The 16,364-nt window shown below is 41.8% G+C and overlaps 1 protein-coding gene across 2 annotated transcripts in view; it reads right to left on the minus strand.

Annotated features, from left to right (window-relative positions):
• RASSF9 (Ras association domain family member 9) overlaps positions 1 to 16,364 on the minus strand; it is a 39,248-nt gene that overhangs the window by 21,389 nt on the left and 1,495 nt on the right. The window lies entirely within an intron of this gene.

Here is a 16,364-nt window from a genome sequence, read left to right on the forward strand (position 1 = left end):
TTTTATATTGCTTTTAGGTTATGGTTTTGTTTCTTATGATATATTGTTTCTTTTTCAGACAATACACTGCTTAGAGTTTTTAAGAATGTGAAATGGTTGCCAAATTATTTGAAATAAATGTAAATAAATAGGAGTATGGGTGCAGAATAAGCTAAGCAAATATATTTTATTTATTATTTCCATTTTTTAGACAACGTACTATCTGAAGATCTTGAAGCGGTTTACAATAAATAGAAACACAGGTATGAGTACAATCAAAACCATAGCAAATGATTTACATAAAAGAGAAATGGCTATATACACTGTATCAATAAATAGAAACACAATGTTGTTCTAAATGAAGCCAGAAACCCCAATGGGCTCTTGCCCCACTCACACTGCTCATCTCTTATCTCTCACCTGAGAGCACCAAGTTTTATATTGGAGCAGACTTTTACACTCAGTTGGGTGTTATAAACCTACTTCCCTCTGTGCACTCCCAACTACATAATCGTAACATGCTTGGTGCTGCACAACCTCAGCTCCTGAGAAATCAGCACTGGTAGCAGAAAATAGTAGATCCTTCCCAAAACAGATACCCCCTCCCCAAATTCTCCCCAGTACTGGGATGGGCTTGCCTGTGATTAACTCAGCTCTTCAGAAATACTGATTTGTCAGTCGAGAACCCGCCACCCGCTTGAGGAAATAAAGATCCAAGGACACAATGTATTTTAGTTAATGGGTGAAAAAGGCCACAACTTTATTGGTTACAGCATGGGAGTGGTATTGGCTTAGGCATTAGATTGAACAGACTAGATGACTCCCCCCGCTCAGCGTGGAGTCATCAAAGGTTAGCAACCAGAAAGTGGAGCCTGTTGATGCAAATACAACTGAAAGCTCCCCCTGATGCCACTGGGGGTCGTGCCATGGCCATAGCCCAGGTCTCCCATATTCTCCGGGAAACCCCCGTTTTTCCAGCCATTTCCCGCTGGCAGCCCAGATTTATTTAAAAAACCCGTAAATCCCCCGGATTCTTACCGGCCCGGGGAGGCTCCTCCTGTGCATGTCTGGAGTCTCTGGACATGCGCAGAAGTGATTTCTGGTGCTGTGGCCATTTTGGAAATGGGCAGAGCATGCGTAGAAGTGACTTCCGGTGCTGCTCTGCCCAGTTCCAAAATGGCCGCAGTGTGACTTCCGCTGCCGCGCCGCAGCCAATCAGGGATTTTTCAATCTGGGAGTTGGCACCTATGGCCATGGCCCTAGCCACCAGCAGGGCATCAGCAGGAAATGGAGGCTGAGATCTGCCATGGCTTCATTAAGTGCAGCTAAACCCCGCCCCAGAGCCAACCCTATTGGCTGGCTACTGGAGGTGTGGTGCGGCAGCAAGGGCAGGTAAGGTAAGGGGCTGACACGCCCCCTTGCCTACGCGGGAGCGGCTTCCGTTCACAACCCCTCCCCTCTGTAAGGAGGAGAGACTTTAGATCAAAGAATAGTTACCAGTATGTCACATACAATGCAGTCATGACAGTTATCATTGACTGTGCAATTACCCCACCATCCTCTCAGCTATATCCAAAGGTGTATAAGGATTGGGATTCACTTACCACATATGCACAGTTTCTAAGATGCTCTATTAATATGAAGGGGTTTTTTTAGTGCAAAATTTAAATGGCTTACAAGACAATATCCAGCCCAATTCCTCTGGACAGATATATGCTAAAAAACACAGCCCATAGGTTGAGTGCAGTGAGCACTTGTTACACTGATGGTTTTCATTCCAGTTACGGCTCTTGATCTGCAAGTCTACACTTTTAGTACATCTATTCTTCTTCTTTACTTGTCACAAAAAGTTTGTTTACACCATGCATCCTCTAACCTCAGGGTAACGCTGCTGGGGGTTTTCTTTGGTAATTCATACCTGCCACCTGTCTGACACCTGCCACCTGTCTGATTCTTATGAATGCAAAGGCACTGTAAGGTTACTGGCAATCATTCCAAATATCTCATTGCGAAGAAGGCAAAATGCCAACAGATAGGTTGAGTGCGGTGTCATTCCTATATTGCAGCTGAAACTGCAGCTAAGGAGAGCCTTGGATTTGTTTTCTACAAAAGTGCAGGTGGGGTGCTGCTTATATGATCCTCCTTTCAGCCTAAGGTCCCAGGACACGTAATTGCAGGAGTTTTTTTTTTTAAAAAAAATGGAACAAAATCATATTTTACAGAAATAAGTAGGAAGCCTCGGAATTACAATTATAGATTTAATTATAGTCTACACAGACTCCACTAAGGAAAACCAACAACCATTATGCATGTTCTTGCTTGAGGGGGGGAAACAAGAAGAAAACTATACATCGTATTTCCTCAAACATAGGGCCGGACAGAAAACAGATTATGGTCCATTAAGCAGTTTCTTAATGGACAAGACAAGAATGATGGACAAGGTGGATCTTCATCTGATCTTACACCACACAGTCACACTCCACAACCTATTGTATTGGCTCCCGATCTATAGATCTTTCCAGCAGATGTTTGGGCATTTAGAGTGGTTTTTTCTTTGCTTTTTCTTTTATAAATGAAGTCCTTTATTTATATCTTTTTTTAAAAAAGAAAACCCCAGCTTATATGAATTTCTTTATAATGGGCTCCTGAGATCTGAAGAAATAAAATGTCTTTTGAATTATTATTATTTTTCCCTGTAGCAAAGACAACAAAGAAACGGGTATGCATAAATACACCTGTTCAGACTCCACTCTCATCTCCATCCCAAGAAAATTTGGCTGCTTTCCAGTCACCCTTGAATCAGTTAAATTATGTAGGAATGTCTTGTATCAAAGCTGAGGAAAAGAAAATGGATAGGCTCATGCCTAATTTATTTTGAAAGTGACCCAAATGGCCCTTCCACCTGCTGGGAGGAAACTAAGCAAACCAGTCTTTCCCTTGAAAACAGTCTACGAAAATAAAGCCTTTAGGGACCTGTTACCATATACTATACTGGGGTCCAGCTCAGAGACCTTTCAAAAGCTATCTAGTTTATCCTTCCTTTCCATTCCTGCCAGCATGGTCCTTTCCTTCCTGAGGCAGCTTCATTTTTCTAGAGGAACGAGTGAACCATCCCTACCAGAGGCAACTCATATTTTCTTATCTCTGTCAAAACACTGTCCCTCTGTTTCCTGTGAGTGTCAAATCTTTATATCACCCATGATTGAGAAGGGCGTGTCAACAGACTGGGCTAGCCAACATGGTGCCCTCCAGTTGTTGTCCGACTCCAATTCCCATCAGACCCAGCCAGCATGGCCCGTGATATGGGATGGTGAAGTCCAGCATCATCTGCACCATGTTGGCTATGCCTGAGCTAGGAGCAATAATTACTCACTTAATGGACCTCTGAACCTTCAAAATAATAGGCTCAGGTAAAATCATTGTGTGTAGGGTTGTCGTATTTCAAATAGTGAAAATCCGGACAAAAACATGGTTGAGCTTTTTTTTTAGTTTTGCGCAGAGTTGTTGACTATTTTCTATAAAAACAGCACTGCTGACATGGGTTGCCATCCGTCCAGATTTTCCAAGACATTTAGCCAATTTCTGCCTGGACACTACTGACAAATGCAGTATTCCAGATATGTCCAGGAAATTCAGCAACCCTAATTGTGTGGAGCTTCAAGCATTGGACTTTTGGGGAAGTTTTTCCTAAACCTTTTGAGATCCATTGCCCCACATGTTCCAACAGACTTCCTTTTGCTGAGCAGGTTTTTAGTTCAGGCCCTAGATTAGGAATCCTGCAAACTAAATCATTACCTACAATCATATGTAATTTCTTTTGCACTCGGTGAATCATTAAGTCTGGGGAGACAGCTTATTTATATCTGCTTAACTATACAGTGCTTGCCAATTTGGATGAACCAATCATTACTTCAAGGATACCAGGCTAGGACCTGCTTGACTACAGCATGACACCCAAACCCTGCCTGATCCTTTACTCCCTCAAGGAAGGAGTTGCGTATTCTCCTGCAAGCCTTCTATCAGTCTTGCTTTTTCAGGAGGGAAGACAAAATATACCTCCCTTGGCCAGGAAGCTGTTTTCTATCCATGCAGGAAATCCTAGCACATAATTATCACCAACACAAGGAACAATCGGTGTGAGAAGTGCACCTACTTTGCCATCCAGAAACATAGAGATAAATAATAATTAAGGATACATTTCTCTTTAGAATTATATCTTGTTTGCAGTATTATATAAATTAGCCGTCATCTTGGGGAAAACTACTATTTTGGTTTATGGAAGACTGTCCAAAAAGGACAATTCTCAGATTGGCTCAGAAGTGTCCACTGTCTTCCCTGAAACAAACATAGTTCAAAAGTGGTCTAAGTGCAACTCAGAAGGTGGAGGTTTTCAAAACAGAAGTTGTTTGGCCATTTGTCAGGAATTCTTTAGCTGTGTTTCTTGCATTCATAGAATCGTAGAATTGTGCAGTTGAAAGGAAGCCACAGGGTCATTTAGTTCAACCCCCTGCACTGCAGGAATCTCAGCTAGATCATACATGACAGATGATAATTGAAACCCTGCTTAAAGACCTCCAAGGAAGGAGAGCCTACCACCTCTTGTAGCAGTGTGTTCCACTGTCAAACAGTTCTTACTGTCAGAAAGTTCTTCCTGATATTTATTCAGAATATCCTTTCTTGTAACTTGCACCCATTGGTTCAAGTCTTACTCTCCAGAGCAGAAGAAAACAAGCTTGCACCCTCCATGTGATAGCCCTTTAGATATTTGGAGTTGGCTAACATATCACCTCTTAGTCTCCTCTTTATAAGGCTAAACATACTCAATTCCATCAACTGTTGCTCATTAGACCTGGTTTCTAGACCCTTCATCATCTTGATTGCCCTCTTCTGCACACATTCCGGCTTGCCAATATCCTTCTTAAATTGTGGCACCCAGAACTGGACATAGTATTCCAGGTGTGGTCTGACTAAGGCAGAATTTAGGACTATTCTGAGTAGGACATTGATCAAGACCAGGCATCCCCAAACTGTGGCCCTCCATATGTTTTGGCCTACAACTCCCATGATCCCTAGCTAACAGGACCAGTGGTTGGGGAAGATGGGAATTGTAGTCCAAAACATCTGGAGGGCCGAAGTTTGGGGGTGCCTGATCAAGACACTTCTGTTGATGCAGCCTAGAATAGCATTAGCTTTTTTGCTGCTGCTGCTGCTGCATCACACTGTTGACTCACCATTGACAATGTTGGCTTGGGGTCTACTAACATCCCTAGATCCTTGACATATGTCCTATCGGCAATCCAAGTGTCCCTCATTTTATATTTGTGGTGCTGGTTCTTCCTACCTGTGTAGAACCTTACATTTGTCTCTGCGAGGCATCTAACTAGGAGACCCTTGGAGTCCCTTCCAATTCTACAGTTCTGTGATTCCATGAAAGTGACTTTTATTTCAACAGATACTATACATTTAGTAAAAAACTATTGACACTTCCTCACAAGCAAATGAATGCAACATTCATTTTGGTGACCTGTTTGTACAGTCTAGTCTTAAAATGAAATCAGACCTTAAATGATATTTACATTCCTAATTCATAAGGATGCTTCAAGAACTGATGTTTTTAGAACATGTGATTACAGAGTTTGAAGATTATGTTTGAAGATTAGGTTTGTGAAATACATTTATGTATTTATCTTATTATTCTGTATATGCCCAAGGAACTTTTTGTCCCTATGATTATTACCCTGTGAGTAAATAACCAGCTTCTAAATGCACTTATCCTCACAACACCTAAGTGAAGCAATGAACTGCTGCTTTTCAACCACCATCCCATTTTTAAAAACAAGCAAACAAACAAAACTAGGACAGATTTGCACAGAAGTTTCATGTGCTACTTTTGAAAATGCCAGAAGCTGTGTTGAAGACATACTCCAATTTTTATTTATACTAATAGCAAATTTTCCTTCTAACATTACACTTTCCCATAAGTAATTTGCCCAACTCTTCTGTAGAGTTTCTCCTAGAAGGTGGTATCAAATGCTAAGAAGGTACAGTGGTACCTCGGGTTACAGATGCTTCAGGTTACAGACTCTGCTAACCCAGAAATATTACCTCGGGTTAAGAACTTTGATTCAGGATGAGAACAGAAATCGTGTGGCGGCGGCAGAGGGAGGCCCCATTAGCAAAAGTGGTACCTCAGGTTAAGAACAGTTTCAGGTTAAGAACGGACTTCCGGAACAAATTAAGTTCTTAACCTGAGATACCACTGTACTTCTCTAGGGATAAAAATGCATGAATCACAAAGTGGTTCAATGTAATAGCTCAGAGTACCCACAGCAAAAGAAGTTACACTACTCAGTCCTGGGTTTACCCTAACACTTAGACAAAGCTCTTGCAACCTGACAATGTTGATTCCACCCCCCATTCAGTGCAATATTGGAAGCAGAGTCACATTCATTGTGAACTGTAAGGATTATGCTATCCCTGACCTGAATGTACCAACACACAATTGACTTTCTTCCAGGTTAAGCACAGGTCTCCAGTAGGTGTTTCAAACAACTGCACTGATGATGTATGTATGGAAATTAAGTAGGATGGAAATTAAGTAGGTTATCAGAGGTGAGCGTTCACCTCTGCATTGCATAGAAGCATGGGGAGAAAAAGCACAAGTTCATTCCCTGCATTGCTATTATTATTGCTTTCCTGCATTGCAATTGTTGATTAATTTATATACTGCTCAGTGCCTGAACTTGTTTCTACAAATTCTATTTATTTATATTTAAAAAAAATAAAAATATAAAAACCAAACACATAAATTGAATTTGAACCCATGATTAAGATATACAATAAAGCTGTATAATTTTTTAAAAAGTAAAAACGGAAGATCTAGTTCAAGGGAATAGGAATATGGTTACACATCTGCAAGTGCCTGCAGGATGCAAACACAGACCGGGGTCTCTCAAATCTCAAGACAGAGGGCATTCCATAGATCTGGTACAATAAGTGGAAAAGGCCACCTTCACATTCCCAATAATCATTGGGCCATGGCAACATTACCAGGGTTCCATTTGCTGACTTCAATGCCTTTACAGGGTAAAAAGGTAAAGGTAAAGGAGCCCTGAGAGTTAAGTCCAGGTGCGAATGACTCTGGGGTTGCAGCGCTCATCTTGCTTTACTGGCCGAGGGAGCCACGTTTGTCCGCAGACAGTTTTACCAGGTCATGTGGCCAGCATGACTAGGCTGCTTCTGGTGAACCAGAGCAGCACACGGAAACGCCATTTGCCTTCCAGCTGTAGCAGTACCTATTTATCTACTTGCACTGGCGTGCTTTCGAACTGATAGGTTGGCAGGATCTGGGACCGCACAATGGGAGCTCACCCTGTCGTGGGGATTCGAACTGTCGACCTTCTGATCGACAAGCCCTAGGCTCAGTGGTTTAGACCACAGCACCACCCGCGTAGAGGGGAAATCAGCAGTCCAGAGTATTTTAGCAGTTTATATGAAACTCTCAAGACCTTAAAGCTGGCTCGGTAGCTAATAGGCAGCAAGAGCAGATCCATCAGTACAGGTGTGATGTGTGTCCAATAAAAGGCACCACTCAGCACCTAGGCTGTGGGCATTCTGCAGCAGTGGCACCTATGGACCAGCCATAAGAGAAGCCCGATATATGATGCACTACAGAGAATCTCAGAAATATTTCCCCTGTGGGTGAGATTGTGTCCCTGGACCAAGAGTATGGAAGAAATGAACAACAAAAGTACCAAAACAGTGGCCTGGGGATGCTCCAAGAGTCATCAAAGTCACTGGTGGCTCAAGTGGCTGCAGTAATGAGGAGCATCTCTTATCAGTTTTGGCTGGTACATCAGCTTTGGCTGTGTCTGAACAGGGACAGCTTAGCCACAGTGCCTTGCTAACCTAATGCCTTGATTACTGCGATGTGCTCTATGTGGACCTACCCCTAGCTGCAGTCTGGAAGCTGAAGCTAGCATAGAATGCAATAGTTAGGCTAATGAGCCAGGGACATGTAACACCCTTGTTAAAAGACCTACACTGTGCCAATTAGCTAACAGGCCAGGTTCCAGGTTCTAATATTAATTTACAATTTCTTAACCAGCTAGGGACTAGCTTATCTGAGAGAGTGCCTTCCATATAAAACTGTCTGCTTCCTGCAGTCATCTTCAGTAATCTCCCACAACCTGCAAATGTTTGTTGGCGACAACTCACAACAGAGCCTTCCCTGTCATGACACTTTCTTTTTGGAATAACCATCTCCCAGACATAAAGCAAACATTAACTCGGCTACACTTTTGATGAACGTTGAAAACCTTCCTGTTCATCTTGGTGTGTGCTGGTGTGTACTGGTGTGTGCTGGCAGGCATTATGGTTTTAAAAAAGGTTTTGACTTCTGATTATGTTGGACACTTTTAAAAAATTTTAAGTATATAGTGGAATCTCGGGTTGCGGATGTAATCCATGATGGAGGCATGTCCGCAACCCGCAGCGTTCGTAACCTGCAGCCCTGCGTCTGCACATGCGTGTGACGCAATTTGGTGTTTCTGCACATGCGGAAGTGCAATTTAGCACTTCTGCGCATGCGTGAGCAGTGAAACCTGGAAGTAACCCTTTCCAGTACTTCCAGGTTTCCCGCAAACGTGTAACCTGAAACGTCTGTAACCCCGAAGGTACCACTGTATTATGGGCCTTGGCCAGTATAGCGAGATGAGCACAGCAACCCCAGAGTTGTTTGCAACTGGGCTTAACTGTCAGGGGTCCTTTACCTTTTTTAAGTATATTGTATATTTGTTTTGCTGTATGCCACTTTGAAATGGTGCTCTTGCTGTGAGAATCGCAGGCAGCACGCACATATTTAAAAATAAATAGCCATCAACAACAATATCTCCTACTCCTTCTCACTGTATGAAGTGACCTATATTGAAAATCTCAAGTGAAGCAATCCTACTAGCCATCTGAAACTGTTTTGACCTCTAGCCACTCTTCACAACTGCCATTAAACATTCATTTCTAAAGAAGTGTCTGAGAAGTTTAGAAGTGCTATCTGTTCTTTCTACAGGCTTCATATACAATATGCTGTACTTCCCCTACAAGAAAACTGTGGTTTCTTAACTCATGGGATTATTTCTGAGTAAGTGTTTTATTAGCTTCTATCCAAGCCAGCTCTTTCTCTTTCTCCAGATTATGCAGTATTATGCTCGAGTCCATTAGTCATGTAATTTAGCCTGCCGGAATGAAATTGTTGCCTGCCTTTCTAAAGTGGTAGATAATTAACTGTTGCAGAGAAAGGTATTTGTGCTTTGCCATTGAAAGAAAACTCTTCCTGGGTAAATGAGTAAGAATCCAGATATTGCTAGAATTTTTTTGCTAACTAGCAGTCTGATCCTGTGCATGCTTTAGCTAAACACCAATGCAGGCTTGTCCATTAGGACTGATGGGGCACTGCCCTACCAACCTCAGTCTGCCATCATTGGCTCAGGCACCTACTATTGGCATTTCTGCCTTCTGCACCACCAGTCCTAATGGCCACCAGCCACTACTGTTAAATTCTCATAGGGCATTGCATTCAAGAGTATTCTCGCGAAGTGGCAGCCAATGAAATGGAAAACCGAGCATGGTTTCCAGAGACATTGTGCGTTAAGGACTCCATTTGGGAAGGAACACATGTTTTGCATGCAAAAGGTCCCAGGATCAGACTTTGGAACTCCCTGCCTATTGATATCAGGCAGGAATCTTCATGGTACTGTATGCTTTTTGGTGCCTGCTAAAACATTCTTGTGTAGACAAGTCTACTCATATGTTTACAAAGTTGATGCAAGTTTTAATCTGCTTTTAGTCTATTGCCGTTTTAATTTTTTGGAAGTTTTACATTTTTGTTGTTAATTCTTCTTATTGCTAATGTAATTGTTTCATATATATTTTTTGTAAACCACTTTAAGTGGGTTTTTTTTAAAAAAACCAAATCAAGTGGTATACAAATTTTATGAAATAAATAAATAGAATCCCTGCAAGCATGATAGAGAAAGACTTCTGTATGAAACCCAAGAGTGCCACTGCCAGTCACTGGAGACAGTATTGAGTTTGATAGACCAACAGTCTTGCTTGATATAAGAAAGCTTCCTATGTCCCTATGTGTTTTGACATGCATGCAGAACAAGGGGAGTGGAATTGTACCTGCTGGCTCAACCAACTCTGGCATAACCCATGTGTGCAAGAACCTGTGAGTCATAGCTGCCAAGTCTCCTGTTTTTCATGGGAAACCCCCGTATTTTGTTGCTGTTTCCCGCTGTTATCCCGAATTGATTATATCCCGTAAATATCCCGTAAAGCTCCTGCCGGTGGTCATGTCCCGGCTCCCGGCTGTCTGAGCATGTCTGGACATGCGATTTCTGGTGCCCAGACATGCAGACACAGGCAGCCCAGCACCAGAAGTCGCTTCTACGCATGTCTGGACATGCGTAGAAGCGACTTCCGGTGCCACTCTGCCCATGTCTGGGCACCGGAAATCAGGCGGCGCCGGCACTGGAAGTCGCTTCTACGCATGTGCGTAGAAGTGACTTCCAGTGCCGCACCGCCGCTGATCCCGGATTTTTCAATCCAGGAGTTGGAGGGTATGCTGTGAGTCCGCAATATGTAGGTTTGACAGGGATCACTGAAAGAGAATGTCTCAGATTTGCAAACAGGAGTATGCATGTACACTCTGCATTCCTCTGAAGAATCTTTATAACGGCTACAGCTTTGGAACTCAGTTTCCCCACCTCTGCTTCACTGCATTGGTTGCTATTGGCAGAGACAATGATGCCTGCCTGCCTTCTTTAATTAAAGGTTACTAGGGAAATGCAGAATTAATATGATGTGATGGCAGGCATGTTAGTATGCTGTTTGGATGACTTACTTCTGAGCAAGCATGCGCTGGATCAGATTGCTCGCTGGCAAGCATTTCTTAGCAATCTCTGGGAATTTACTGATTTAAGCGTCAGAAAGAGTTTTCTCTCGGTGGCAAAGAAAGCACAGGTATTTGTGCATTAAGAGTTAATTATCGACTGCTTTTGGAAAGCAGGCAACAATTTCTTTCTAGTGGAGTAGATTGCATGACTAATGGTATTATACAGGTATGTAATACTTCCTAAGCCAGAGAAAGAGGAAAATTGGGTTAGATTGATACTCATATAGGGCTGAGAGCATGTGGACACAGAAGTTATGCTGAATGCATGCTGTGAGTAGAGCAAATGGACCCAATATTGTAGCATTCATGTTAATGCGAGAAGAATTTTATGGTACCTTAAAAATTAGTAGAAGTATTGTGGCATGAGCTTTAATGGACTAGAGCCCACCTCATCAGATGCATGTATATCGCCAGTTGCCCAGCATTTGTCTATCTTTCTATGCACAAATTTGGAAAATATAATTTGGGCTTCTGTTAAGTGGAGCTTTTTCACAAGTTTGTGTGGATAAGAATCGCACTCACAAAACATTCAGTACTACTTTCATCTCAGAATGATGGATAACAATAACATCATACCTATTTTGAATTTAAGAAAGATAGGGCTGTAATAAAGCTGTGTTGGTTTTCCCCTTAAAAAGACACGGTGAGCTTGTAGGCCTACAGATATTGTTGGATATCAGCCCCAAACAACCTGATAGGAGTTGATTGGCAGCATATGGAGGGCTACAGGTACCCCAGACTCGTCCTAGGATAACTGGCATAACAGCTTGTTGCAAAGATAGCCTAACCTGTAAAAGGCACTATTCCCCGCCCGCCCCTTCTCTTCTGTGACTGCATATGTGTGCAATGAGAGAAAGTGAAGTATAGTTAGAGCAACCTTCTCCAACCTGATGTCCTTCAGATGTTACTGGGCAACAACACTCCTCAACCTTAGTCAGCATGGACAATGGTCAAGTGGGCAAGTCTGGGTTCGAGTGATAGACTAGGACCAACGAGGCTTGGATTCAAATCCCTGTTGTGCCATGAGGCTTGCAGGATTAGCTCAGGCCAAGCACCAACTCCTAGCTTAACCACTACACAGGATTGTTGTAAGGATCAATTAGTGGCAGGGTGAGACAATCATGTGTGCAGCACTGAGCTATAAAAAACGTACTAAATAAACTGATAACAGCAAGTGTGCAAGTAAATGTGCTTGTAGGCAGCCTCCCTCTTCCTTCCTCCCTCTCAGCCGCCAGTGCCTGTCTATCCTGTGTAAGATGTCCTTGAACAAATATTGGGGGTTCCTCTGAGCATACTGATACCTTCCTATTGCTTCTCAATTTTGGCTACATGGTAACAGCATACTAGGATGCTACATAGTAGCAGTGTACAGTATAAAGATGACCCAAAGTCACCTCGTATCTGAGCATTAAAAAGAAAGATAGATTTCTGAGTTCCAACCACGCTGTGTTCTAATGAATCCAATCAATGTTTAAGTTTCTGAGCCACTCTCTATAAAATGAAGCTCTGCTCTCCCGCTCACTATAATGGGGGAATCTAAAAACAGCTTTAACTTTCTCCCCTTTTGGCTACAGTGGATGAAACTTATGAGCGTAGTAATGGTTTAAGCCGACTAAGCTGTAGAGCAGGCTAAGCTGTAGGACCAGAACCATTTTGTGGATAAAGTTATGAATGTAAATTTCCTTTATAACCCATTATGAAGGTTGTGTGAGAGTGATGGTTTGTCTTTAACATATTTAAGAACTGGCAAAATGGGTATGTTTGCTTGTATTATTATTATTATTATTATTATTATTTAATAATAATAACAACCTTAGCTTGATAGACCTGGCTTTGTTGTTTATAGATCTACATTGAAAAAATGGCCACACATTTTTTTTTTTTAGTTTATAACTGAAAAACATTTATAACACAATCACAAAATTTCACTTTGGTCAATCATTTATATTTATACTTTATCCCCTACCGGGTTAGCAAAACTTGCATGAACAATATATTAAAATTATACGATTGAGACTCACATAGAGATTTTTTTTTTAAAAAAAGAAACTGTATAATATGTTGAAAAACACACATAATATAATGTTCTCATGTGCAATCCCCCTCTGCTAAGGTATCCTCCTCCTCCGCAGTCGAAACATTCCTAAAAGATTAGCTCTTTGCAAGAAGAGGAGAATGCAGCCTGTCATCATCCAGATTACAGCATGGCAGAAAAAGACAGCAAGAGATACGGATGACCAGCACAGCCTTCAGGGTAAGGAACACATTCAGGAAGACAAGCCCCAATGGATCAAACAAGCTGGCCATGGCACATCATCACACACTTCTGGGAAAGGCGAAAACCTACTTGCTCTACCAATCCATTTGATGCAATGGCAAATTGGCACTGGTCGCATTGAAATGATCACCCCTCTTTTCTGAAAGAGCTCTAGTTATGGACCACTGCATCCACCCAAGCCTTCTAGAAGTGCAACAAATTTGAAAGTGCACATGTCTGCCAAATTATATTTTCAAAACGTGAACATGATCATTGCTTTCACATAAGGCCAATGGCCACAACAACCACAGTAACTCGAACTGTAACTCTCCAAAGATGATCTGCCCCAAACTCAATTCTTCATTCCTGCTTGTTTGGGTATACTGTACATAGTTTCCAGGTAGCACAGTACTCTGTGGATCCTTTATCCTCTCTCTATAGGATTAGTGACTATGCCTCTACCATCTTCAGCACAATTGGAATACCGTGCTGCAAATTCTGAACAAGCAGCAGGAAAAATGTCGATTTTTTGACTAAGCACAAAATTCTCCTTAGTTCCCCCTATTACTTGTGGTGACAAAAATATTGTCTATATTAGTGAAGATAACTAAATGGATCCCCATGATCACAAAGGGTACATTGTTGAACACCAGGTGTCATGGGACCACAGAACAGGGGAAAATATGTTGCCTTCATAGAATCTTAGGAATTCCAATGGTCATCTAGTCAAATCTGCTGCCACAGCATCCCAGAAAGGTCACCATCCAGCTTCTGCATGAAAACCTCAAATGAAAGTTGATCCTTGTTCCACTGTCGAGCACCTCATACAATCAGAAAACTCTAATACTGTATTTACTCAAAACCCTCTTTCTTTTATTTTGAAAATGTTGGTGTAGGTTCTACCCTCTTGAGCAACAGAAGGCAAGTTTGCTGCACCCCCCATGTGGCAGTCCTTCAAATACCTGTATTTGAAAACAGCCTCTTTGTTGCCTCTTTTAAATATATCCAGTGTGGTGTAGTGGTTAAGAGCAGTAGACACATAATCTGGGGGACTGGGTTCGGGTCTCCGCTCCTCCACATGCAGCTGCTGGGTGACCTTGGGCTAGTCACACTTCTCTGAAGTTTCTCAGCCCCACTCACCTCACAGAGTGTTTGTTGTGGGGGAGGAAGGAAAAGGAGATTGTTAGGCGCTTTGAGACTCCTTCAGGTAGTGATAAAGCGGGATATCAAATCCAAACTCTTCTTCTTCTTCTTCTTCTTCTTCTTCTTCTTCTTCTTCTTCTTCTTCTTCTTCTTCTTCTTCTTCTTCCACCTTCATTGTAGAACTTGGCCTGTCACCCAACACCATCACCCCCAAAGGACATTTTATCCTGCTTGCAAGCTGTAGCTGAGTGGTAAAACACCCTACTTTGCATTCAGAAGGTCCCACCTTCAATTCCCAGCATCTCCAAGTAGGGCTGGGAGGGATCCCTGCATGAAATCCTGGAGAGCCACTGCCAGGCAGTGTTTGTCAGAATATGTTTAGATAGACCAAATGGTCTGACTCAATATAAGTCAGTTTCTTCTACCCTGTGTTCTTCCTTTTCAAGAGGATGTTTCTGTCCACTGCTTAGAAACTGAATAAATGGTCCATTTGCTCTCAACAGGAAAACTCTGCTTCCATCTGCTTCAAATAATCTTGACCTCTTTGGCTAACTAAACAATATATTGCCTTTTAAACTGGGGGAGGGAGGGTTCCCACTGTTTTTGTTTGTTATTATGGTATGTATTTTTGTGTTTTGATGTTGTAAACTGCCCTGTGACTTTCAAATGAAGGGTTGTACAGAAATTTAATAAATCACCATCATCTTTGCTTGACTAAGCTGAAACATATATACTAGAAATGTCTTCTTCTTCTTTGGCAATCACTCATAGCTGAGTAAGATTGTCTTCCATAAACACAGTTTTAACAATGAGTCTGTAAATGACTGTGGAGGCCAATTCTGGATCCACACATCCACTAGAAATGTAAGGATGTTTAGAACTCCTGCCTAAACTTCACTGAAGTCATTCAGATGAATGGGACTTTTTAATATACAAGCATGTTAGAATAGGATGATAAATCAGAGATAAAATATAGATGGCACTCACGTAACTCTGTGGGGCTTAAAAATATATTTCTTGGATAGTTGTTAATAATTTCAAATGTATTTCTATGGACATTCATGTGGAATTATGAGATGTCTATTGAGTTCCCCAGAACTGGAAACAATGGGCCTCACAGCACTTCTGTGGATTACAAATGAGTGCATTATGAGTACTTGCATGTCCCAAACCACAAGGACTAGCTGGCACTATTTGTTCAAAAGTAGCAGAGCCAGGAACAAAAAGAAAAAGAAAAATCTATTTCCAAGCTTACTGTACCAATTAAAACTTTGATGGACAGATCCGACTTAGGGCAAGATTTTACTTAGGTTTGAAAAGGCAGCAACTACTCAGGGAAATGATTCCTATCTCATCACAACTTTACAGATTTACAAAACATCCGTTTTTCATCTGTCTTGGCAGCCTTTAAATTATCAGACACTGATCTCCACCAGGAGCAAGCTGTAGACAATTGTCCTCTGGTTCCAGTACTGTAGTGCAAGAAAGGGTGCCTTTGTTTACTTTCCAGATTTTGCCCTTTGTTATTGTGCCAAGATTTACCCTCCACCCCTACCCCACTGGTCCAACAAGAACGTCATAAAACCACAGCAGATTTTGGGACTAACACTAATTTTCAAGGAAAACAAAGACTGCAGTCCCCAATGCCATCCCACAAAACTCCCCCCAAAACTTCTGAAAATGTGTCACTTCTTTGTAATTTAATTGGAAAGGAATATATCCAAGTGTAGGCCTCTGAAACTTTCTGCATATATTTGCCCACCACCACCGCAGTTCACTGTAGAGTTTTAGATTAGCTTCTTACACTGCAATTCTATGCATATTTGCTCAGAAGAAAACCCGACATAAGAGTACATAGCTTTTGCAGTCTAAAGCAGCTATCATTTTCTAACATTAACAGAAAACTCATGAACAAATCATTGTTCTCAAACACAGAGACATGCTCATTTATTTTTGCCTGCCACTTGTGAATAATAACCACTGATAATATACTGATAGAGGCAAAGAGATATTATTGCAGATTATTGGCCTTAT

The sequence above is a fragment of the Zootoca vivipara genome, chromosome 9, assembly GCF_965207765.1.
Source record: "Zootoca vivipara chromosome 9, rZooViv2.hap1.1, whole genome shotgun sequence".
Classification (NCBI taxonomy): Eukaryota; Metazoa; Chordata; class Lepidosauria; order Squamata; family Lacertidae; genus Zootoca; species Zootoca vivipara.